We start from the raw sequence: 27646 nt of genomic DNA on the forward strand, positions 1-27646 counted from the left end.
AATAATAATATTTGAAGATCCAGCAAGTCAAACAGTCAAGAAAATTCTTAGACTACAAGGTAAACTAGAGGTAAAATAGTCTTGTTTGTATATGTGATTTGGATATTTAGATATTTAATATCAGAAAATAATTACTGATTAACACGAAGACTTGTCTTAACTTTTTTTTATGAACAATTTTTTACCAAAACTAACGAATAGTATAATTGTATGTATTTAATGTATATCAAAGCATGGGTCATTGGTTTTAAGTAATGCACTATTGGGGGTAACAATGCACCCGTTGAAGATCGCGGCGCATGGCGTGCGTCTTCTGTATGGATGAGGCGGACGGTCGGGACGTGTCATGATTGAGACCAAGGATTGAGACCGACACACACAAGCTCTCTAATCTCTCTAATTCACTGACGCTACCACCATTACAGCTCACCCACCCGTACCAAGTAGCGACCACGTGGCACCTCTGTGATCCCGCATTACCTACACCAGACTCCAATTAGTACAGCTAAGTTCAGGCTAAGGTTATAAAGGCCTTCACTGCTTCACCTTGAGCTAAACTCCCACCGGCACCATAGCCATTAGCCATCTAAGTTGTTTATCAGTAGCGCATTCTTTCATTATTAATATTATTTTTTTTTTCTTTTTCTTTTTGCTTAGTCTCCACTTACATGGTATCGAGTCCCATGTAAGTGGAAACAAAGCCTTGATGTCGTGACCAGGATATAAGTACAAGCTGAAGCAGATGTGGGCAAAACTGTAGGACGGACAAATGTTAGTGAATTTGAAAGGACAAGTTAATAAACAACACCAAGTATTGTGAGCATTTCATTTTCTTCTCGAAAGTGTGCATATGCGTGTGAGAGTGGCTTTTTTAATAGAAGCCTTTAATTTTGTGTTTTAAATATTAATGATTTTGGGTTAATATAGTGTGCGGGCCTATAAGATGGTGATTTTTTTTTAATGTGACCCTAGCACTGAAAAAGTTTGCCCACCCCTGAGCTAAAGCGACCCTGGGAAAGCTGCTGATGTGGTGTACCGACAAGAACGAGCAAAGATGAGGTTGTGCTGGAAGAATCGGTGACGTAATTTAACGGAAGGGGTAAATTTATAGTTTTTTTTTTTTTTTTGGTAGATTTCAACCTGTTTTGAATTATCGATCTGCACTTCATTGCCCTCGTAAATCAGTATTCCCACCCCTCCTATGAAAATACGATTTTGCGGTAAAACGACGCTTTTTATTTTTTATTATTTCGACCTGTTTTGAATTAATCTGCACTTCGTTTCCGTAGCAAATCAATATTTTTAACCCCCCCCCTCGCCCCCGTCCTTTACGAAAACACAATTTTGCAGTAAAGCGAAGCAAGTCAGTACAAAACACCACAAACCACCATAAAGAAAAGAATTTGTCGTTTAAGGTAACCAGACAGTAATCCAAACCTAACTAAATTTAACCTAACCTAACCTAACCTTACCTAAACCTAAAGTACAGTATATCAATTTAACCCAACATAAACCTAACCAAACCTAACAGCAATGGCTAAGAAATGCGTAGGATGTTGTCACTTATTGATGGTCTGGTCCTTCCTTGTCGCTGGAGAAGTCACTAAGAGAAGCTGGTTTCCAGGCTTCACTACCTTGTGGGGGATAGAGTTTGGCTGCTGGACAAAAAATATGTAAATGTGTGTGTTCCTGGTGGGCCTTAACATGTACTAGATATTTATAGAAATTGGATTATATAGTAAAATTGGAATAAACAGTATGTGTAGGAGGGCATGATAAACACTGACTGATAAATAACATGAAGCTTATTTTGTTTTTACCATTATAAAAATCATATGAGAAATAGTCTTGTTTCCATATTTTTTCTAATACAAATAAGAAAACTATATTATCTTGCTTTTTCATCCTTCAGAAGAACATAAAATTTCTCTATGACAAATAATTGAGAGATATCACAGTTAGACTTTCCTTGACAAGTTTCAATGTTTATTTTTATTGATTTTTTATAGTTTTCCTGATATTACTTGAACAGATTGTATTACAACAACCATTGGTGACCCTTATGAATTGCATGTATAAGTAACCATAAGTAATTAAGCAAAACAGAAACCATAAAAAAAATATACCTGCTATAAAAATTAACTGAGTATACTTTTTCTTTTTTCTAATACATGTAAGAAAATTATATCTTGCATTTTGTTCTCAAAAAATGCAACTTTTTTTTTTCCATACCATTTGGATTTTTTTTTTTTTTAGAGATGTGTAATATGATGACATTTAATCCAAAAGATCAACTCCTTTCTTCGATTTATTGTAATCCATTAAACACTGAGCTTTTCTTTTTATTTCTCCACTTCTTGAAACTTTACCTATCTTTCTAGTTGAAGACCTTGATGCCTTCATCATTTTTCAAGTGAAGCTACTTCACCTTTCTTGATTTTGGCTTTGGTCACTTCCTCTGGAAACCTGTACTGGAAGCACGTACTGTGCCACACATATTATGTTTTATGTGAGAGAAAGTAATCAACAAATTGATGATAGCTGCTATAATAAAATTGTCAGTGTATAGTGTAACCCCTTTCTCAAGCAATGGTAACATCAATCTTTCAATGACTGATTCAGTTTTTCCTAAGGATTGATACATTTCAGTTGCTCCAGAATATAGCCCCAAATTCCAAGTGTATGATTCAATAGTACACAGCTTATAGAGTTTAAATCCATATTTATGCTGTTTTCCAGGAATGTCTTGTCGGAAGAATATTCTTCCTCTAAATGGTACGATGGTTTCATCTATAACCATTTCCTTACCTGCTTTAAGAACATCCTAAAATATCTCCACTATCCTGTCAAAAAGAGGTTTCAATTTGTAAAAGACTACCTGTGTGAGAAGGACTTGTCTGCAAATGGAACATCCTAAGCAGAAGCTGGAACCCATCTCTGTCCATAGTCATTGGAACTTTATTTTCATATAGTCATTGGAACTTTTTTATTTTCATAAAGTATACTCTGACCAATGAAGGGCAGTATCTGGTAAGACACTTACACCCATATGGGTTAAGGATATTAGGAAAAGGAGGCATCAGGATGATCAGCATCAGGAAGGAAGCCATCTGGGAGGGGCTACTGGAGTTATTGACCCCAGCTTTTCTCATCTTCAGGAAAATTATATCTATTCCAATACTGACCTCATACAAATGACCAAAAACATTGTGGTATTAGCCTGAGAAATAAAGGAAAAGACCATGGGGTATTGTAGGATTGTGGGAATTGAGAAAAGAATTAACTTGATAAATTGGTTATAAGATTTATTAAAATTGGTTATAAGATTTATTAAAATTAACATGGCAGATTTAGAGATATTGATATGCCTGAGGGCCGAGAATAAAGCTGTTTACACAAGACTAATACAATCCAGTGAAGATGTGCTAGCAAGTAATGATAAAGTTCAGTCAGACAACTGTTTGCAGAAGTGACTGGTAGAAATGTTAGACAAGCTCAAAGAATATCATCAAAAGATAATTGAGATATTAAAGGAAATTTAGAGCTGGAGGAGGAAGAAGTACTTCAGCAGACTGAACATGATCATTTGAAGATAGAATAACCAGACTGAATATAGTTCTGAATAAGCTGAAACACTTTGATAATAATACCTGAGGCCTAAAGAACTCAAGTTGTCAACATTTAATTTGTCTAACTTTGATGGAGACCCTAAGGCATGGATTGGATTCTGGGGTTATTTATTTAAGTGTGCAGTTCATGGGACAGCTAACAAGAGACGCCCCAACATTAATAAGTGGTTTTAGTAAAGAAAGTGCAAGTTATGAACCTGTCCTGAAGTTATTTTATGATACATATTGGAGAGAAGATCAGATAAAGGTAGCATACCTAATAGCTCTTATAATTTAGCTCAGGTATGGGCAAACTGCATCCTGACAAATGTTAATAAATTTGAAAGAGAAAGATAACAATCAATAAACCGCCAAATAATATCGTGATATTTAATTTTCTTCCCACAGGTGTTCATATGCATGGGGAGTGAGTGACTTTTTCTTTAAAAGCCTTTTATTTTGTACTTTGAATATTAACCAGTGTGTGATCATTTGTTAAAGGAGCATTGATTAGACTAGATCAGTTCACCAATGCATTCTTTAGGGAAATGCAAACTTTAGAAGCTAATGAGGATGATTAAAACTAGTTGCCACAGCTGCATTTTTGGTCCAACAGAATCATAGAGAAAAATTTAGTAAATTAACCCAATATGGCATCTCTGTGACCCCACATTACCTACACCAGACTCCATTTAATACAGCTAAGTTCAGGCTAAGGTTAGGGAAGACCTTCACTGCTTTAGTTTGGGCTAAGCTTGTAGCAAAAGCCACTGGCCACCGTAAGCTGTTTATCAATAGCACCCTCTTTTCTTTTTTTACTGCTTCCACTTGCATGGTATTGAATCCCACACAAGTTGGAACAACTTTTAAATAGTAGATCTAGCATACTATAACAAAGTTCTTTTACAGGATGGGTTGCTGTGGCCAACTATGATTCTGTTGAGGATGAAGATCAAATTGTACAGCCACTCCTAGGCAACTTTGGCCGAGTTGATATCCTTGTGGGCAAGGCAGGCATCCTCCAAAACAGATCCTTTCAACGCACCTCTGACACTGAGGTCAATACAGCATCTTGAGGGAAAGGAAAGTTAGGTAGATAAGATAACATCATAGAGGAGGATAAAGAAATAAATAATGCTCGGGTAATAAGACGTCTTGTGGAGTTTGCTTTCTAACAAATGTATCAATATCACTATAAATGATCCAGCAAGTTTGTTTTATTTCTATTTTTCATATTAACTGAAACCCATACAGGTTATTATTCATTATTCATAGCTGTCAGGTTAAGTAGTAGCATAATCTTGCAATTAATGAAAACCTATTAATGAAAAGCTATGTACATTGTTAACTAAATGTGTCAGATTTACAAGTTGTACTACCATCTTTATATTTATTACTATGTATTCTAGTTTGTGTTACTTTCTTATAGTAGCACCTCTCTCTCTCTCTCTCTCTCTCTCTCTCTCTCTCTCTCTCTCTCTCTCTCTCTCTCTCTCTCTCTCTCTCTCTCTCTCTCTCTCTCTCTCTCTCTCTCTCTATATATAATATATGTTTGTGTGTATGCATATTCTTTGAGTGGTGGAGTGGAACATTTCATCCACACAGACCTGGTACAGCGAGTTCACCTATAAGGGTCCTTCAGAGTGACCCGAGCAGCCTTCCTTGCCATGAGAGGAGAAGGTTGGCCGTCTCATCATGGCAGTGTCCACAACCAGCATATCTGGAAACTTTGGACAGGTAAATTACAGTTCAGCTTTGCTCATACTCTTCCTGAAATATCAGAGATGATTATGAAAGATTAGAACGCTTTGTGATTTAGTTCATACTGTGTAATTTTTCAGTGATTGGATTGATAGGATAGACAGACATTAGGTCACTATATGTATCCTTAGATGTGTCTCATGTACATCAATGTTAGCCCTTCAATATATTTTATGTACATCAGCTTTAGCTCTTTTTTCTGTACAGTTATATAAGCCTGGCAAAAATTGGATCTTGAAGGATGTGAAAGAGCATAATGAATGTTTTGGGTAACAACTGTGGTAAGCTTAAGGTGTTTTCTCAGTGCTGTCAAGCTGGGATTGCTGGGCCTGAGCAACACAGTGTCCATTGAAGGTCAGAAGTACATCTACTACAACACCATTGCTCGTGTCAGTGGTACACACAACAGAGGACATCCTTCCTCCTGGTGAAAGGCATTCCTCCCTAGAGGTTCACAAAGTTTTCTGCACTTGTAATGTAGCCATGGTAGCTGATATAAAGCTACATATTTTTTTTTATTTTAGATAACTATTTTTTGCCTTTGCCTTTAGCATTCATATTATTTCTATATTTTCAGGTGACAGACGTGTTTGATTCAGAGTTCAAGCCAGAATTTATGGCGTCTTTAGTCCTGTGGTCATCACGAGGACTGGGGACACTGGTGGACTCTTCCTGACTGCTAATGGTTGGTAGGGTAAATGTGAGTCCCTTATTTTGTGGTGAGCAGAAGTTTGATTTTTTAATTTAGCAGCCAATTGAAAAAAATGTTCTATTGTACTTCTCCAAAGGAAAAACTTGTAAAGTCAAAGCAAAATTTATCCTTTGAAGCTCATTCCTCCATAGGAAAGTGAAGAATTTCCAAACAAAACAGTACATTCTCTAAACTAGGATTCTTACTCTCTCTCCTTCCTTCTCTCCATCCATGCAGCATGTTATAGCCTATAGCGCTTGAAGGTATACTTGAGTATGGAAAGCACTAGTGTCTCCAGCTTCCAGCCATTAGTGGCGCAGGCAATTTTATTTATAGTGGTACCCTTATTAGGGCCCATATCACAACCCAAGTGTATCTTAAGGCAATTACATCTCCACCTAGGTATCATGGTGACATGATACCCAGGCAGTGGCTTAGTGGATAAGGTGTTGAGTGTGCGATTGGGCAGACATCCACGTGTAGGTTTGAATTCCACCACATACCGCCTTGATACTTTTCCATTTGTTGAGTGGTTTAAAGTGTGGTTTAAAGTTACCTACATGTCATCGTGATACCCAGGTTCTAGGTGGTTACACCAAAGGTGCACTTGGGTGGTGATTTAGGCCCTACTATGGGTACCACTTTAAATAAAATTGCCTGTGCCACTAATGGGTGGAAGCTGAACAGCACCCTACTCTTCAAGTAAACTTACAAGCGCTATAGGCCACAACATAAAATAAGGGGGGTAACTTTAAACCACTTAACAAATAACAAGTTTTAAGACTGCACATGGTGGGATTAGAACCTACGTATGGATGTTTGTGTGATCCCATGCTCATCACCTTATCCACTATGCCACCTCCTCCTTAGCATAACAAGTATATATATACTTATGTGCTTTTTTTCACATATATTTTTGTTTAAAAATATGAGTTGTACTCTGCCAATATCTGTAAATGTGCTATATTGTTTGTAATACAGGCAACCCCTGCTTAACGAACGTGTTCCATTCCTAAAAAAATGTTCATTAAGCGAAGCAATTATAACAAGTTTGACCCCTGACTTGAACTTTCATTGAGAGTAAACAAAGCAAGAGTGCATCATAGTACAGTGAAGGGTTTAATGAAAGTAAAAATTCTGAAGTTAAACATTTAGGCAGTTTAATTTGTCATTTTAATGTAAACTAATGTATGTAATGTACGTAACTTTATAATGTTGATGATCTTAAATTTATGAAGGAAGGGAGAGTGAAACGGGAAAGACACTAACCAGCAACCTGTGGAATGTAAACAAAGGGCGCATCATTGTACAGCATACAAAACTTGTGTACCACATTTCCATAAAGCTTTCCATTTTATCCATTGCAGAGTCACGAGTTCAGGTGGTTCTTTTAACTTGCAAGGAAGATATGGTCTTACCAGCCTTCCTAATAGAGTCTGCTGACTTGAAAGTAGTAGAGACAGTAGATGGAGTCAAGCCATGGTGGAGAGCAATGCTATTAGTTTTTCTCGCCTCTCTCATGTCTGTGAATAATATCCAGCTTCACTTAGAAGGTAAGAGACTTACTGATCTTCGTAGCAACGCTAGGCAACATTGCAGTGCGTTTTGGTGGTATGTTGAGCGAGGGAAGACAAGCTGCTGCTGATGCTGTTATTGTTTTGAACTAGGGAAGTGAGTGGTGCGCGTTTTGTCCACGAGAGGCGCTGGTGCATTCAAAAGTCTGTCTACTTGCATGATACGGCAGGGCTTTCAAATTTTGAAAAATTTCGTGGATAAAATTTCGTTAAAGCAAGTTTGGTGTTCGTTAAACAAGCAGATGGAGTAAGAGGAAACGTTCGTTGTGGCGAAATTTCATTGTGTGAACCTTCGTTAAGCTAGGGTTGCCTGTACCTGTAACAGTCTAGTGGGTGTGTACCAACTGTGTAATGTGCCACAAGTCCTGGGAGGAGGTGGCAATTCCAGAGAGACATGTGCCACAAGTCCTGGGAGGAGGTGGCAAGTCCAGAGAGACAACAGCTCACCTGGTTTGGGGTAAAAAATGATGAATATGACATGGTTTGCTCAGAAATCAAGTGTTTTTACTCTTATCAAATGCTATGAAGGCTCTGCAAGAAGTGGACACTGCATGAGACACCAGCTCTGAGAAAACTGGGTCATTATTTGCCTCTTCCTCAGCCACCACTGGCCCAGTAACTTGATTCTGAAACTTCACTTTCTCTATCTGAATTATTTAGTTTTTTCTGAAATGTGCAAGTCATCAGAGATGGCTTGTTATATTCCATGTATAGCTTACACATGAAGAGCAGCGGCTGTGTTGCAAATGTCATCTGTAGGAGTAAAAGTGCAGCCCAAGACATTCACCTACACCTTCAAAGATGCCATCCTGTATGTACTGAGAGGGAGGAAACTTGGTGTGTGTGAGTGAGTGCATGTTGGTGTCACATATAGTGCTATTAAAACCATACATTGTAAGAAACCAGAAACTTGGACAGTTTCAGACTTCTTCATGAGGAGTGTACATAGTCTTGAATTAAGTGATGTCCAAAGAAGTGCCATTCCTTACCACACGTTATACTCATTTGTCTGGAATGGTCTTGGCTTTGAGATGAAGGCAGTGTTCATTGTTATATGAATGAGGACCAAACCATCAACTAGGAGTGTGCATGCAAACAGACTCACTCATCACATAGATCTGTGATGAAAATTATCAACAAAATGCATTGATTTCTTTCAGTTGGTGAGTCAACTCAGGACGAAGATGCCCTACAATTTTTGTATAAGAACCATGAAGACTTGGTCCTCTGCCCACATTTAGTGTTGTCTACCCAGGCTGTCATGACAGATAGGGCCTTGTGGTCCATTATTCCTTCTTGGTATGTGCACCTCAGTAAGTAAGGCATTGACAGTTACTTTTTTTTTTTTTTTTTCTTTCAAGGATTTCAAAGGAAGGAAAATAATGTGTATTTTCAACCTGTTATATAGCTTCCAGGATTGTAAATTTTTATGGATAGCAAGTGATTGACAACCTGTTTCCTCATCTTTTCCTCAGCTTGTAATTGGGCAAGAAGAGGCATCACCAACTCTTTAAATAGATGCCATGCAGAATCTGCAGATTCACCAGTCTTGTGAGTGATACATTCTGCCTTGTCCATGATGCCTACTCTATCTCACCACTGTAGAGGCAAAACAGTGGCTCATGTTGGCTGAACAACTACCCAGGTTTTTGTGCCACCAATTGGACCATGCTCAGAAATGCCCTTATTAGCTACTGAAGAGGACCAAAGTAGCTTACATAAATAAAATGTAGTCAACATTACAGCGAAGTGGACCAACATCCTGTCTGCCTAAGATGCCCTCCCTAACTCACTATTGAAGAGGACAAGGAAAGTGGCACCCTCCCTTACTCACTACTGAAGAGGACAAGAAGTGGCACTACAAGAAAAAGTATTTAAAGTTGCCTAAGTTGAAAGTACTTTTGAAGACTGCAGAGATTTTGTTACGGAGAATTTGATCAAGATTCTGGAAAGGGAAAGTACTAGGGAACAAGTAATTTTTATTTGATAAAATTGCTATATTAATATTAACTCTGGAGAGTTTTTGGAGTATTTTTGACTTGGTACAGATTTCTAAGCATTTTCCCATTCCATTTTAGGGCCATTTTCACCCTCCTGTTTAGTAGAGAATTAGATGGGGGATTCTAGGCAGGCAGCATGCAGGTCCAATGCTGGGTCTGAAGGGGGAGCATCTGCCTAACCCCTTCGTTACCGACCCGTCAACCTTATGTAAACAAGACGTTTCGCTGCCGAACCAACTGCCCACGCACTCCTCCGCATCGTCCGTGCGGTAGTCTTCAGCTTCTCACAAACACCCTGTTCACACTATATTATTTATTTTTATGTTTTCTATCAGAGAAACCCCAAAACATGTCATTTGAGTAAAAAAAAATATGCAGCACATGTGTTGGTCCAGAGACACAGAGCAGCAATCACATCTTTCCCCATGAATAACTGAAAACAGTCTAGATCACTCATAGCACTAGCTTCATGATGTAGAATAATACTAGGATGTACATCAGGAAAATCAGTGTTACTTGTAGGTAGAGGGTTAGGTCTGGTGTCAGAGAATGGGTCTGAAAGAAGTGTGAAATCTGTTTGTCTACCAGCAGCTGTGGGGGGTGAGGCAGGAGGGCTGCATGACAGGCCACTGCTGGCGGACAACGTCTCAATACTCTCGTCGCCGCTGCTAGCATCACTCTCTACATCACTGATAGCTTCAGGATCAAACAAAGTATCATCACCTTCCATTGAGACATCAGACCCCTCAAATTCCCTTTGTTCCACCATCATATATTCATCTTCACTGTCAGTTGTAGAGATTGCCAATTGCAAAGTAAATCCGTGCGTGCTACCACAAAAAAAACTTCAGGCAGCACTGAACAGAAGCTAGAGAATATCACATTGTAGCACTCGACAAGCATGTGTTGCCATACATAGGTCAGAAAATATGATGATTGGTCTTCACAAATTACGTCAGCACTGACAATAACTCATTGGTCAAAGTTTATGAAGTTTCAAACCGTCCCACGAATGGCTGCAGCCTTATGTTTGTAAACACAGACACTCCCCACCACGTGGGTAGAAATAACCCAGAAACCGAGGCCTTGAGAGCCCTCAATACACACAGCTTATAACCATGGCATGTGCATGTCACGGGGAGCACCCTCGGTTCCTGGCGCGTGAACTCAGCCGTGACACGCATGTGTCACAAAACACACATCCGGTACTGAAGGGGTTAACCCAAGAGAGCTCATACTGCACTGAGGTTGATTCCAATTGCTTTGAAATTTTAATATGTTGTTTGCTGGTGTAAAAGTAGGCTATATGGTCTGTAAATTTCATCAAATTTGAGTGAATGGTAGAGAAGACTTTTTATGTATAAGGGAAAAATGGGTCGATGTCATTAAGGGCTCTTGGAACCTCCACCCCAAGGATGGTACTGAGGGCCTCAATCTCGTACTGGATGGCAAGGGTGAGGTCCTCCTCTGGTGGAGGTAGCTCCACAACTGATCTATCTCTCTCCTTTTGAGCCAGCATTTGGGCTGCCAGAGGAGAAAGTGGTAGCCGAGGCTCAAAGTCCACAGTCCAGAGGCTGGCTTTCTTCCTTGAATCAGCGGAGGTGGCGCAGCAACAGGCTCCACCAGGAGCAGAGATGCTGCACTCTTCCTTTTACCTGAAACCCTCAATTGTACTGTGAGGCAGTACCAGGGTATGGATTTGCTCATTAATTCCCTGCTTACTCAAGTGAAGCCTTTGAAAGGCTGCCATTATGCAAACCTCTTCCAGGTCCCACAGGGCCTTTGAACTAGCGTTCAAACAAGCAGCCTCAGCACCCTGGTAAATTTCCGTGTGCGCAGCTTGCTAATGAACCTTCCGTCCCCCGTAGCAAGCAAAGGGAACAGGGCAGGTTGGTGAACCCAGTGCCATACTGGGAGCAGCTGCTCTCTCCATCATATTGGACAGAGGAAGATAAACATAAGGCCTTTGCTCATCAACTGCTAACCTTTGCCTGCCAAGGTAGAGAGGGTGGGTGTGTACTTGTACCCGGACCAGCCAGAAAACTGTGGTCCTGAGATTCCAGCAGGACCACAAGGTGGTGATGCATTCTTAGTAACTAAGCCCAAATGTGATTGATCATAATTGCTCCTGGTTTTCAATTTAATTGCTTTGAAAAATTTACCATAGAAACTTGGTACATGTACATTCCTAGACATGTACATTTCTAGGATAATAGCTTTTCATTTTGTTTTGTTTCTGAAAGAAGAACAAGAAGAATTGTTTGTTGGTGGGTTAGGCATCCCCCTCCAGGGCGAATGGGAGGAGGCAAGTGTTCCTAAGGTGGCGATTGTCAGTTGAACATGAACAGGCCTCCCCCAGGAGATCTTTAGGCCTAGGGAGATGTTGCTACTAGGGCCATTAGGAGTTCCAGCCAAAATCTCCAGTATAGCAAGGTTTTTTGTCAACATGCCAGAGCTGCTGGACCCTACAGTACCTCCCCTTGCTTATTGTGTTGGGCTGGCTACTTTGTCTGTCTCCTCTATAGAGGCCGTAGAGGAACACCATACCTCAAGTAACTTGTCTTGCAAGGGTTGAAGAAGAATTGAGACACCACATACTGAGATATTGACTCTTAAGGATTCCATTTCATCATTGGTATGAATTTTTGCTACTGGAAAATGATAAGGTACAAGGCATCTGGTCCCCTCCAAGAAAGTAAGGTGAGGATGTCAGAAGGCATTAGTTTCCTCATTGTTGTTGGATTTGATCAAAAAGCTCCAGGCTTGTAGCTGCTATCTTTCTTCCGTTTTCTTTTCTTGGCCTTCAGTGTTGCATGCCTTTAACTTCTTCCTTGTCGAACCACAGGTGTGATGATATGCAGCAAGATTTGTTCCATACTTAAGAGTGGAGAGACTCCTTCGGGTTCTGGGTGGCACCCTTCAAGCATCTACTCATTTGTGTTGCCAAGATCTCTGTGAACTGCTTTGATGTAACCCAACTCTCCTGTGGAAGGACTAGGAGTCTATTCCTTAGTGTGAGTGCTCTTGATTGCTTGAAATTGAATCCTAGTACGATGACCACACTGCTCTTCTCATGTCTGATGGCGTCATTCTTTTTTCTCTGATTGCTTTTCCATAGCATATTCACTCCTATGTTTTTCATCATTTTGCCAGTTTGGTGGTGGTGGTCTCATATCCCTCTTGATTTTTTTGTAATTATGTGTCCATCCTTGCACTGTTCCTTGATAACTGGCACTTCATAGGGGCCCCTTCCTCCATTCAAATGGCAGATGTTATTGTAGGCACTGAAGTTGCTGTTACTAACAAATGTTGTAAAGTGCATCTGGTACTGAGATGACTGACCAGATGTGCATTGCAGTCTCTGACTCCATGGCCCCTGCCTTCTCCATGCAGCCATGCTGCTTGTTGCTGTAGGTATTGCATGTTACGTAAAAGTTTGTAAGAACATCCAGATCCAAGACAAACCCAGAGTTCACTTTGACAGCAAATTTAACGCCAACTTCTGTCCCCGCTTCATCCAGCTGGCATAGAAGCTGACAACATCCAGGATGCCATTTTCATAGGGTACACACTGTAGATCTTAGGCATACAGTTCCACCTGTCAGCAGTGACTGTGTCAACTTAATTCCACTGTAACCCATGCCCAAAAGAAGGCATAAGTATACCTCTTGTAGCTGTGGTGGTGGGGAGTCTGCTGGGACATTGGTGAAGAGGCACAAGGGCGATAAGTCGTCAGCTGGCTGCCTCATCTCTGCTCCCTTCTGTATCAGTTTCTCCTTGGTTTGGAGAATCTTGGCTTCTCCTTCCTTGAAGTCATGAGGTTTAAGAGTTTTGTTCTTGGTCATATTTCAGATGAGAAAACTAGTGATGCACTCTAAGGTCTAGGGAGGCACTTTGATGCAAGTAACGAGTATCCCACAACACACTATGGGAGAGATGCCAGATGTTGAAATTTACTAAAGAAAAATCATTTTAATTAAAATTACACATTGATACAAGCATTGAATGATAAGTGTGAATGAGTAAACTTGAAGAGTCCATGATGGGAAATATTAGCTGTCAGACAATGGTGTGAAACATTTAAAAATAGCATCTGGGGTAGAAGTGGATTTAATAAAAAAAATTACTTCATCAAATGATAACTTTGGGTTGGAAGGACTGTGTGAGCAAAAAAAATAAATTTTGAAGATATTCGTGAAAATTTGCCTCATCTCCCTGAAGACTTCCTACTCCTCTAGCTATAGCCATAACACTCCCACAGCCTCTCCCATCATGAACTATTGAAGCTTACTCACCAGTCGAGTTGCATGTCCCACTCTTCTTGCAATCTAGAAAATAGACGACTTAAATGCAATCCTTAAACCCTTGAAAAGTGTCAAGTATTTCATATATTCCAAATAAGAGGAAAATGATACACATGTACTAATGACACACCTACTACTGGATGTCACAGTAATAGTTGCTATGATATCAACTAGTAATATATTGAAGCTTCAGCAACAGGTCATGACTTTAGAACAAAACTGAAAAAATAAATAAAAAGATAACCTGTTAATTCCTTAGTGTTTACTTCTTTCCTTGACCTGTCTGTCTTGTGTTTGTCTAATTTGTCACCTCTTCCTCCCTGCTTCCTGTGTCACCACCACCAGATATTGTGTAGAGAGCTCCTGACAATATTTTCTACCTGGAAAAGAAATTGGGGTGTAATAAATATAATCAGCTATATATAAAGTTTCCTGTACCTAATTAATATGTGGTATGACTGCCTGATAAATAAATTTGATCCATGCTCCATGGTAAACTGACCGACTTCCTGACCAATCCCCCGAGAAAAGGTTCAGTTTCATTAGTTAGTTGTTGGCCTCAGCCTTAGCAAGGAATGAACCATATACATTGCAGCATTAGAAATATATAGGAGTATCATTCACAAGATATATCATAAAATCACTAGGTATAAAAAATGAATATAATGAACAAAAATAGCAGCACTTCATAAGACATTGGGTGGAAAATTAAATTAAATACTGATTTCAAAGACTCACAAAACATCATCTTTGGAAACACGTAACATTACCTTTATATAATTAACCCCAGAAAACAAAAATGACCCAGAAAACAAAAATGACACTGGTGGATAAAGATTTAAGACACACAAGAAGGAACAGGTTCGTGTGATCACTACTTGTTTCCATCAGACAGAGCCTGTCTACATCACACCTGGCAATAAGGTGAGAAGCACTCCACTACTACTACCCTTAACTACTACTACTTTGTACAAATCTACTGTCATGGCAAGACTCGTAGTGTAATCCAACACAACGAACGGTTGATGTCTGACTAGCCAGCATGCTTGCTACACTCCCTCACTAAGAGGATGGCATCTCCTAACAACGAACGTTATCTTCACTACGTGTTTGTCCATGGTGAATTCCAGCATGGAGTGAACATGTTGGTCATTTGGTCCTTAAGGCATAAACATTTAATCATGATGGGTGACAGCAATGAGGAGAGATAAGCAGAGAACTCATGTCACAAGAGATTACTGCCTCACTTGGTCTATGCTCTCCTCTTTTAAATACAATATACATATTTACATTGTACATTCATATCACAATGCTTTGCATAACTTCTACATGTCATGGTTTTTAGCTGGTTTAAATAAGGCATTGCAAAAAACCTTACCCACTACACATCAACTCTGTTTACAAAATCTACAAATTTATCCAACCAATCTAAAAATGGTCTATGAAATACACCACACCAGTGATGAAGATTTGTGGCCAACCTTCAGAACTTCATTGGTACGTCTCCAAGAATCATTCTCTTCTTCCTCCTCCTCTTGTTCCTTTCGCTACACCGGCAGTAGCAGTCTTATGTATTGCACACTCACTCGAGACACTTCCCTCACTTCTTTGGTGTTAGTACTATACTGAATCCTGGAACAAAAGATTGAATAATATTGAAATGGCATTATTAAGTCCTGAAAAAAAAATAACAAGAAAGAGTTCAAAACCTTTTAAAATGAGACACATGGGGATAAAAGTGCAATGTGCAAACCACAATACTCACATCATAGTCAATCAACACTTTATTCTGGGCTTACCTGTAGTCATACTCCTGTAGGACGAATGTAATGCCGTCCTGTTCAATGGTGCAGACGCTCCTGTCCTCCTCAATGCCTGTTGTATTATGGTACACTGGATTGGGGAAGCGTGTGCGGATGGCAACACGTCGATGCATCTTCAGGAACCTGACAAACATCTCTAGAGTGAAAACGTTGCAGGTATGATGAAAAAAAAAAAAATAATAATAATAATAAAAAAATAATAAGTATGAGTCGGCTAACCATACAGTATTGAAATATTCTCAGTGTGTCAAGAACAATTAAGGAAGTGTTTATAGTTTGGTAAAATCTCATCTACAACTTAATTACGCCGTCTTAGCCACAGTACATCCACAGCAAGACTCTACAGCATAAAGGAGTTAAAAAGTAGTTAACTCTCCCAGACAGCTAGGCAAAGAATCCCGAGGGAGCCCAGCACAAGACCCAGCACCATGCCAGCTTGGGAGACTTGACACTTCAACGACCGTCTTCTGACCGTTGCTGCTGCTGAGGGGATGGTCCACAGGGAGAGGATCTGGGCGACTCCACACATTCGTCAATGTCTGTGGTGGAGAATTACACTCTCAGAAACACATTCATTAGAGCTTAAAAAAGAGGAGCAAAATAAAGAATTACATGCATTTCAGGAACATACATTCAATGATAGGTTAAGGAAAACTACAAAAGTGATATCAGTACCAATAAGAAATGCATATATATGGCAAGCTAAAATTATACTTCATCATAAAGAACAATCTATCAGCAAATCCCTGGTTTTAGCCAACCTCGTGAGACAAAATGCATGTTTAAAGAACAATCTATCAGCAAATCCCTGGTTTTAGCCATACTCGTGAGACAAAATGCATGTTCATGTATGCCAAGAATAAGAAAAGTACCCTTGAATACCACAATAACTTCTTTAGGCTGCTAAATGTAGAGGTGAAGGGCTGAAAAGTTTAAGAAGACAGACCGAAGAGTGACAGTCCAGGCTTCACTTTCACAGTTGAACTTACTGAAAAGTCTGTTGTATCCTGGCTGGCACTGGCAGTAGTATGACCCTTGAGTGTTGGCGCACAGGTGCTCACACCCACCATTCTTCTCACGGCACCTGTCAATGCCACACAGCTGCACAAACTCACTCTGCCACAAGGAAGACATTTCCTTCAGTACTGTCAAGTTATTATTTTGTATACTGTATACAATGTAAGAAAACCTGCAACTTTTATATGAAACAATGGAGTTAAGAGCATGAGTTAAGCCTTGCATGCCAGAGTGAAAAAAACAAAGCCATCTCTTCACCTCTCTGTTACTGCAGTCATTGATGTCGTCACACATGCGCTGCTTCGGGATGTTATTGCCACCGCCGTAGAACTGACTGTCTTAGGTACACGTGTCGTTGCTCTTCAGTGCGGGGGTCGTCTGTATGTCTGCCAGCATTGCATTGTGTGAGTGAGATGCTGGCTTTCTATTTTAACACCACTTATCATTATTATACATTGTTGAAACTATCTTAAGGTAAATTTAGATGGACTAGATGGTGTTTTAAGAGAGAAAACATAGCAGTACGTTACCACAATCCCGTTCACCTTAGCTGTCCGTGTTTCCTTTAAATACAAGTAACCTACAAATAACAAAAACTACACTCCCACACCAACACTCAAAGGATTATATTGATGTTGCCTACAGTAAGTATGGTTGCACAAAGTCATTCACCTCTGTGTATATTGCATTGCAAATCACATTAAATACTTATCATTATTTTCATCTTAATGCTCTTCTAATTACGTACTGTGAATTAACTCCACCCACACAAATCTACCTACTCAATGAAGACTTCCAAATTATTGTTCACCGACAATCACTCGTGCTTAAAGAATACCAAAATGATTGTTCAGTTTACTGTCCATATCAATTTGGAATAATCTGTCAAACTTGTTATATTGAAATTATTGAACCTAGCTTTGTCACATCATCTTGGAAACTGCCACCATGCAACACCTCAAAATGAATACAAATGCACTTAGAATTAACTAGAAACACACTGTATACACCAATACCAATACCACACCAAAAAACACACAATCTCATACACACCTGACACACACACAAACCATTTAAATCACTCAAAACTAACCAAAAACACCATACAAAACTTCAAAATATAAAAAAGGCAGCCCAAAAAACACTAGACACACCATAGATAAATAACATCCCTACACACACACACACACACACACACACACACACACACAAAACAAATACACACAGGCACACACACCACACCAGGACAACAAGGTCACAACTCCTCGATTTACATCCCGTACCTACTCACTGCTAGGTGAACAGGGCTACGTGAAAGGAGACACCCAAATATCTCCACCCGGCCGGGGAATCGAACCCTGGTCCTCTGGCTGGCTTCAACAAGCCAGATGACCGGGGTTCGATTCCCCGGCCGGGTGGAGATAACAGGGTGTGTCTCCTTTCACGTGTAGCCCCTGTTCACCTAGCAGTAGGTACGGATATCGAGGAGTTGTGACCTCTGGTGTGTGTGTGCCTGGTCTCAGGCCTATCCAAAGATCGGAAATAATGAGCTCTCAGCTCGTTCCGTAGGGTAACATCTGGCTGTCTCGTCAGAGACTGCAGCAGATCAAACAGTGAAGTGAAACACACAGACACACTCCTGAATCCTGTCTCCCCACAAAAACCACTTAAAGCACTCAATATTATTCAAAAACACACTAAGATCATCATGAAAAACCTCAAAATGACACCAAAAACACACACTACTAGAAACACCCAATATATATTGAGATCTTCCCCACACACATCCAAGAGACCCCTAATACACACGAAAACCACTTAAAACACTCAAAACTGACCCAAAACCCATTTATAGCACCTTACAACTCCTCTAAATGCTCCCAAAAACACTCAAAAAGTGAAAAAAACATCACTCAACACAATCAATGTAAGTAAAATTTTCCTAAATGATTTGAAACACATTGAAAACACACGAAACGCACCCAAAACATATCTATAACACAAAAAACACCCTGAAACACAACACAACACATAGTGAACTTTCGACTACAAGATATGTAAAGCTAGACTAGTAGGTCCGTTCTGACACATGCTGTAAGTGAAGGAAGCAAATATCAGCAGTTCCTTGCTTTTATTGGGTTGCAACACGGTAAGTGAAGGAAGCAAATATCAGCGGTTCCTTGCTTTTATGATATACCTATCACCTCTTAATATTTGCGTAGTTTTCATTCTCATGTGAATGAAACCTAAAAATAGGTGAATGATCTTAAAAATACCTTTAAAAGACAAAGATGAGGAAGTGTGGAAGGTTATGGTGATGGCCTGCACAGCTTGTCTTGCTGGTTGGAGCTTGGTGAATGGCGCTGCTTTAAAACTGTCGGTAATATAACAACACAGTCTTAACTTCACGTGTGTGTGTGTGTGTGTGTGTGTGTGTGTGTGTGTGTGTGTGTGTGTGTGTGTGTGTGTGTGTGTGTGTGTGTGCATAGGTCAGTTTAGCCCACTGCTACACCTGTTGTCACCACCACCAGCACCACTAGACTACTGCCGTAGCAGAAGGTTGTCTTTGAATGCAGTAGGGTGAGTTGGGGACGGATCATACAATTTTTTTTTTAAATAATCATAAAAAAAAACTTTGGTGAATTACGTACAGTTGAAGTTATTAATATAAAATATAGTCATTTGGCTATGTTGTGTGTATGGCACAGTTTTGGCATCACAATATTAATGGGTGAAAACAAGGCAAGAAAGAAAAATCTAAAAGTGTACAGATCGTCCACGTGATAGGCATGTAGGTCTCAGAATTTTTTTTTTTTAAATATATATAAACAACAAAATATATTACCAATTTGCCTTCCCATTCAAAGTGATTGGCAACAAAGATATGTACCTACAAAACACTGCTTGTTGAAACACAAAGTGAAAGGTTATTCATCAAACTTTATTGTACAAAAAAGTACAAAAATATTCAGTATCAAATTGTTTGAATCACAGCAGGTCATCCTACACATCACACTGCTTAAACATAATAAAAGAAATCATCATTCAAATCCTTATAGGATGACAAAGTAATAAATGTTAATATTCAGTAAATTGAAGATTTTTTTCAATCACTGAGGATCATCAAAATAAAATTAAACAATCTTTCATTCCACTGACATGTTTTTCTGCAGTACAAAAGTACCATATAGGGCTGGTCTACCCTACAAAGCCATGAAGGCAAGCCTACTTAACATTGTAGGATGCCAGAGTGCTGGAATCTGATGAATCGCTTCAATCTAGGGGTGGGTGCTGGCAATGGAGCAAAATCCCCTTCACCTGCTTAAGCTCAATATCTCCATCTTCAATGTTAGGGAAGATAAATGAGTCACGTGAGGATGTTCCGTACATTTAAAATCCAAGCTGTACGATAAGTCCACAACATGCCATTAAAAAGTAAACAAACACCACGCCATTCCTTACGGGAGCACTTCCATATAATCTTTGTCATATCATCACATACAGGCATATCTTGGTATCGAATACCTGACCATCGCACTCCTGGGATATTCATGAGCACTATAAGCCATAAATTAGTGGCAAAATATTACATCAGACATGCACAAAACAAGAAAACGAACCTGTGGTCATGACAGCGCGCGGCATGGAGCATCAACGGCGGGTGTCAGCTGTGCGCCTCCGTTTTCTTTCTCAGCTGATTAGTCAGTAACTTCGCTATTTTCATATATAAGCTCACGGGAGCATTTATACATTACGTCCTCATGTACGATCTCTCCCTAACTCACCCAACGTATGTATGATGTTTATGATAACTATATGTTACTAAATCTCTTATTAATGACATTATACCTATGCAAATATCATATGTCGATTTATTGGTTATTGTGACAACTTTCTCTCCGTTATCGTGTCCCGCTATGGTTATTTGTCAAAGCAAGAAATGTTAAATACTATTAAGTTGTGCAGCGAGTGTTGGCAACTCGTGCGGGACGAGAAACAAGGTGCTTAAAAGGCAGACTATACTATTTCTCTCAACCTCTATTTCTACCGCCTGATATACGAGTATTTCTGACAATAAACCAGGATGAAACAATACTAATTAGAGGAATATACTTTTTTTTTTATCTACATAAACATGTAACTTGTTAATTATAAAGGAATTCATTGACTTATCTATCTGCTTACCTATCCATCTATCAGATTGTTTTTATAATTGTCCATTTACATATCTACCAATCCATCAAAATACTCGCTAATCCATCTATCTTCATATAAATACCACCACCACAACCTCAGCCAGTACATGAACCTGTCCACCTTCGCCCTCATGAACGGGTGTGTCAGTGATAGGCGAGGGACACACGGCTTCTTCAATTGCATCGCCAAAGTTCGCCTACCGTGTCGTGTCACCTGAACGGTCGGTCCCTGACGACACACCCTTCCCGACCTACACGTCTCCGGAACCACGAAGCATGGACGTGGGCATGGTCGTGGGCGTGGGCTTGGGTGGAGGCGTGGGTGAGATATACGTGGTGTCAGTCGCTTATCCGATTCCCTTTGTCTCTGTCGTCTTCAGTGGTTCTCTACACAGTTGTCTGGTCTCTTCACAAGCATACTCGAGTACGGTAACATGTGCCAATCCACGCGCACCACACACACTTCCTACGGTACACTTCATAGCGTCCTCGTCCCGCGCGATGTACTTTTGTGCTAAGGACCGACGCCGTCAGTCAACAAGCCAGCCAGCCAGCCAGTCAGTCAGTGTCAGCTATTATTTAGTCATTCAGTCACTCAGTCAGTCACCCAAACAGTCATCCAGCTGGACAGTCACACAGTCAGTCAGTCAGTCAGTCAGTCAGTCAGTCAGGCAGTCAATGAATCTTTCAGTTAGGCAGGCAATCTATCCGTCACTCAGTATTATCATCAGCCAGTCAGTCAATGAATCAATATTCACGATGCAGAACAAGCAAACACACCACCAATAATTATCTCCACAATCACCACCACCACCAACACTTTCTAAAGGTGCGTACACACTTTCTGCATTTCCACGCATCGTTTCATCGTTACGTATCACCCTGTGATACGATACGGTGCAACAGGGTATTATTCCCACTGTTGCGTATAAGCGTGCTGTATCATCGTTGAGTGATGCAACAATGTCATTCAGTTTCTTCCTGATCGTAGCCATGAGTGCAAATGTGCAGTTGTCTGTGGCCGCGTTTCGTTTTATTCATCAACATGAATTCAATAGAAGGAAGTGAGAGTGACGGTGTTTTTGGGTGTCTACACTCTATGCAAGTAGGCACATGTGCAATGTAACAACCATTTTGGCTGATTTAAAAGTCCATCATGCGACGGGGAAAGTGGCGCGGCGATAGCGAGTGGTGAGGGAAGCAGCAACATAACCATACTTGCATGCATTCAGTTTAACATTACTAGTATCTCCATGCAACTATATTCTGGCATCATATTACCTCATGCAAGAAATTGTTTACTAATTTCACTTCACTTGCAAACCAGATATTGTTTTGCATCTCTTTCAACTGATATGAAAAGAGATCGATACACAATGCATTTTATTATATCAAGAGATATTGTGTTGCCATTAGAAATATAATAGCAGTATCATTCTCAAGATATTGTCATATCAGTAGGTATAGACAATAAATATGTCACAAAAACTTCAGTACATGATAAGACACTGGCCACAAAATTATTGTATTGAAAGTATCACAAAACATCATTTTTGGAAACACGTAACAATATCTGTGTTTCACCCCTGAAAATGAAAACGACACTTTTGTTGTCTATCTTCGAAACACACAAAAAGGAACATTTTCTAGTTATCACCACAGAAAGACCCACGTCTACATCACACCTTGCAATAGGGTGAGAAGCACTACTACCCTTAACAACTACTACTTGGTACTAATCTACAGTTATGGCATGGCAGCAAGACGCATCGTGTCATCCACGGCGACGCACAGCTGTTGATGTCTGACTAGCCAGCATGCTCACTACACTCCCTCAACTAAGAAGATGGCATCTTCTTACAAGGAACGTTATCTTCAATACGTGTTTGTCCATGGTGAATTCCAGCATGGACTGAACACGTTAGTCATTTGGTCCTTAAGGCATAAGCAATTATCATCAGTGACAGAAATGATGAGTGATGATCAAAGGAAACGTGTCCCAAGAGGTTACTTTCCTCTCTTGGTCTACACTCTTCTCTTTTAAATACAATTTACATATGTACACTGTACATTCCTATCACAATGCTTTGCACAACTTCTATATATCACGGTTTTCTGCCGGTGTAGATAAGGCAATGCAAAATATCTTCCCCACTACACATCTACAACTGTCTACAAAATCTACAAATTTATCTACCCAATCTACAAATGATCAATGAAATACACTACACCAGTGATGAAGATTTGTGGCCAACCTTCAGAACTTCATAGGTAGGTCTCCAAGAATCACCCTCTTTTTCCTCCTCTTCCTCCTCCTCTTGTTCCTTTGGATACATCGGCAGTAAGAGTCTGGAGTCTGTTGTATGTCTTGCACACTCACTCCAAACACTTCCCTCACTTCTTTGGTGTTAGTAGTACTGAATACTGGAACAAGAGATGGAACAATATTGAAATGGCGTCTACAGTAAAAAGTCCTGAAATAAATAACGAGAAAGACTTCAAAACCTTTTATAATGAGACACGGAGATAAAAGTGTAATGTGCAAACCACAATACTCACATCATGGTCACTCAACACTTCATTCTGGGCTTGCTTCGCTGTAGACACTCCTGTGGGACGAATATAATGCCGTCCTATTCAATGGTATATGCAGCCACTCGTTCGCGTCCTCCTCAATGCCTGTTGTCTTGTGGTACACTGGGTGGGTTGAAGAAGCTTGTGTGGATGATAACACGTCGACGCATCTTCAGGAACCCGACAAACATCTGTAGAGTGAAAAAGTTGCAGGTAAGAAAAAGGTATGAAGTATGAGTCAGGTAACTATACAGTATAGGAATATTCTCAGTGTGTCAAGAACAATTTAGGAAGTGTTTAAAGTTTGGTAGAGTCTCATGCACAACTTGATTACGCCATCCTAGCCACAGCACATCCACAGCAAGACCCCACAGCATAAAGGAGTGAAAAACTATTTGATTTACCCCAACAGCTAGGCAAAGAACCCCAAAGTAGCCCAGCACAACACCCAGCACCATGCCAGCTAGGGGGACTTGACAGTTCAATGACCTTCTCCTGACCGTTGCTGCTGTTGGGCGGACCGAACTCTTCTGATGGGATGGTCCACAGGGAGAGGATCCGGGCGACTCCATGCACTCTTCAATGTCTGTGGTGGAGAAATACACTCTCAGAAACACAGATTTATTAGAGCTTAAAGATAGAGATTAAAACAGAGGAGCGAAAAAAAAAAAACGCATTTCAGGAACATATATTCAATGACTGGTTAAGGAAAACTACAAATATATTATCAATACCAATAAGAAAGGTATATGGCAAGCTAAAACTATACTTTATCATAAAGAAGAATCAATCCGCATATCACTGGTTTTAGTCACGTTTGAGAGACAAAATGCATGTTCATGTATGCCAAGAATAACAAAAGCACCCTTGAATACTACAACAACTTTTTTAGGCTGCTAAAAGTAGAGGTGAAGGGCTGAAAGGTTTACGAAGACAGACCGAAGAGTGACAGTGACAGTCCAGGCTTCACCTTCACAGTTAAACTTCTTGACAAGTCTGAATCCTGGCCAGCACTGGCAGTAGTATGACCCTCTAGTGTTGGCGCACAGGTGCTCACACCCGCCATTCATCTCCCGGCACTCGTCAATGCCACACAGCTGCACAAATTCCTCCTCCCACAAGGAAGACATTTCCTTCAGTACTGTCAAGTTGTTATTTTGTATATTGTATACATTGTAAGAAAACCTGCAACTTTTATATGAAACAATGGAGTTCAGGGCATGAGTTAAGCCTTGCGTACCAGTGACAAAAGCAAGGCCATCTCCTCACCTCTCCGTTACTGCAGTAGTCACTGAAGCCGTCACACATGCGCTGCTTTGGGATACCATTGACACAGCAGTAGGAGAACTGACTGTCTGTGGCACACAAGTCGTTGCTGTTCCGTGCAGGGGTCGTCTGTAGGTATATCTGCCAGCATTGCATTGTGTGAGTGAGATGCTGGCTTTGTATTTTAACACCACTATTATTCATGACTTAGCCTAAGTTAAGGTAAATTTAGATGGACCAGATGGTGTTGTAAGAGAGAGAATCCCTAGCAGTAAATTACAACAATCCTGTTCATCATAGCTCTCTGTTTCTCCTTTAAATACAAATAACAGACAAACCACAAAAACTACACTCCCACACCCACACTCAAAGCTTCACATTAATGTTGCCTACAATAAACAAGGTTGCCCAATGTCATTCACCTCTATGTACATTGTGAATCACATTAAATATTTGTCATTATTTTCAAGCCTACCGACTCAATCATCACTTCCAAATTATCGCTCGTGCTTACAAAATACCAAAACCATTGTTCAGTTTACCGTCCATATCAATTTGGAACACTCTCCCGAACCTGTTATATTGGTCAAGACTGAAATTATTGAACCTAGCTTTGCCACATCACCTTGGATACTGCCACCATGCAACACCTCAAAGTACCAACAAACGCACTTACAATTCACTAGAAACACACTGTATACACCAATACCAACACCAAATCACAAAACACACCCCATACACACACACACACACACACACACACACACACACACACACCTTAAATCACTCAAAACTAACCCAAAACACCCTGGAAAACCTCAAAATATAAAAAGCTCACCTGAAACACACTACAGACACCCAAGTTACCAATATCATCCACACACACACACATACTCATGACCCGTGCTCCACACAAAAACTGCTTAAAGCAATCAATATTATCCGAAAATACATTAAAATCACCATGAAACACCTCAAAATGACACCAAACACACACATACACCACTATAGACACCCAATTTATATTGAAATCATCCCCCCACACATCCAGGAGACCCCTAATACACACCAAAACCACTTAAAACACTCAAATCTAACCCAAAACACACTTAAAACACCATACAACCCTTCAAAAGCTCCCAAAACACTCAAAACATGCAAATACTACACAAAAAAACATCTCACTTCATACACTCAATGTACGTAAAATATACCTAAAAGATCTGAAACACATTGAAAACTCAAGAAACGCACCCAAAACATACTTACAACACCCAAAATGACCTGCAACACTACTGAACACACTTAAAATACCCAATATATATATCCCAAAACCAACAAAATGCATTATAAAGGACGTTAGGATTACAAGGGACACTTACCTAAATATTACACCTTGGATCCTTCTCCTATTCCGTCTCTATTTCTCATTTCTTCTTCGTCTTTCTCCTTTGTTTTCCTTCTTTATATTTCTTCTTGTCTACACGTCTGAGCCTAGAAAGACATCAAAACATTAGATATTATACAAAATATTGAGGAAATGAAGGGTGACTAAGTATAGTGGCTTGGGTGGTGCTCCTCTTCCTCCTCCTTTTCTCCTTCGTTCCTCCTTATCCTCCTTTCTTCCTCCTTCTGCTACTATTATCTACACACATCAACCTATAAAAACACGAAAACACGCACAAATCCACTAGATATCACGCAAAATATTGACGAACTGAAGGGTTTAGAAAAGAGGCGCCAGCCTGGGGCTATGAAGTCACAACCTGGGCTGTGGCCATCACAGAGAGCGGGAACGGGGGTGACTTGGCTAAATTACGTAAATAATTTCATTTCAAAAATGACTTTTAGAAAAAACGAAGCCACGGCCGAATGCATGCTATTTAATGACGTGATAAATATTGAAACTCATTTTCAAAATATTAAAATATCTCCAGCTTAACTAGTTTTTAAAAAGTATCTAAATTAATTACTTTAAAAGTATAAAAACCTTTTCACCAATAACTTTGCTAAAACGTCCTGTAAAGTCAAGCCATTTTCACTTGGCGAGTATTTTAACACATTTCGCGTAGTCTGAGCTATCTTTTAAAGCATTCTACAGCGAGTTAGACCGAGAAGCAGAAACGTGAGCAAATAAAATAAAAAAAAAAGAGTTTTTTTCAACAGCACCAAACACCATTTCAAACTCCACATATTTCACTCAAGAGATTGATTTCACTCTTAAAAGAGGATAGGAAATTCTTTGATACCACAAAAGCCCACTTATGCCTTGAAATAAGAAAAAAAAATAGGAAATGGAAAATTTTAACCGTTACAAAGCCTTTAACATACGCCATAAAACACCACTAAACGCCACATATTTACCAAACAAAGCAGCGGAAAACACTTCAAACACAACAAAACATTTACAGAAACCATAAAAACATACCATGGAAACGTAATATTAAAGTTAGGAAATATTTGAAAAAAAGTATTTGACCCCGCGGGCTGCCGGTTTGGGGGTTGGGTGAATGCTGAGGGACCTCGGGAGGGGGAGGGGGGAGTCTGCCCGGAGGCAATACCAGCGGAGTTCCATATCTTGGCTTGACCATCTCACCAAGCCAAAATTAAGCCACATACGGAACTTTTCACCACAAGATATGAAATGCTAGACTAGTAGCTCCATTCTGACACATGCTTGGGTTACGATAGGTGAAGGAAGCAAATATCAGCGGATCCTTATTCTTATAATATACGCATCACCTCTTCATATTTGTCCCCTTTTTTCATTCTCATATGTGAAGGAAACCTAAAAATAGGTGAATGATCTCAGAAATACGAAGATGAAGTGTG

General features: G+C 39.9%; 2 long non-coding RNA genes across 13 annotated transcripts; one reads left to right on the forward strand and one right to left on the reverse strand.

Moving 5' to 3' along the window:
• The first annotated feature begins 329 nt into the window (after positions 1-329).
• On the forward strand, positions 330-14190 carry LOC123499185. Of its 6 annotated transcripts, none has more exons than XR_006672905.1 (7): positions 330-521; positions 4518-4666; positions 5214-5345; positions 5674-5819; positions 5947-6069; positions 8795-8947; positions 9110-14190. It is a non-coding gene; the product is annotated as an uncharacterized LOC123499185 (long non-coding RNA). The 6 variants fall into 6 exon arrangements; XR_006672908.1 differs by having other exon boundaries at positions 8795-8933; XR_006672909.1 differs by having other exon boundaries at positions 5947-6054.
• LOC123499186 lies at positions 4544-26257 on the reverse strand. 7 transcript variants are annotated; one of them, XR_006672914.1, is made up of 14 exons: positions 26197-26257; positions 24818-24955; positions 24519-24657; positions 23953-24134; positions 23534-23739; positions 23230-23398; positions 19055-19152; positions 17037-17164; positions 16751-16877; positions 15738-16300; positions 15420-15570; positions 14183-14318; positions 5216-5328; positions 4544-4679 (listed from the first exon to the last, which is right to left on the reverse strand). It is a non-coding gene; the product is annotated as an uncharacterized LOC123499186 (long non-coding RNA). The 7 variants fall into 7 exon arrangements; XR_006672912.1 differs by having other exon boundaries at positions 5216-5335; XR_006672913.1 differs by lacking the exons at positions 4544-4679; positions 5216-5328 and adding an exon at positions 13455-13559 and having other exon boundaries at positions 24519-24645.
• Between the last annotated feature and the right edge of the window lie 1389 nt (positions 26258-27646).

The sequence above is a fragment of the Portunus trituberculatus genome, chromosome 49 (genome assembly GCF_017591435.1).
Source record: "Portunus trituberculatus isolate SZX2019 chromosome 49, ASM1759143v1, whole genome shotgun sequence".
Classification (NCBI taxonomy): Eukaryota; Metazoa; Arthropoda; class Malacostraca; order Decapoda; family Portunidae; genus Portunus; species Portunus trituberculatus.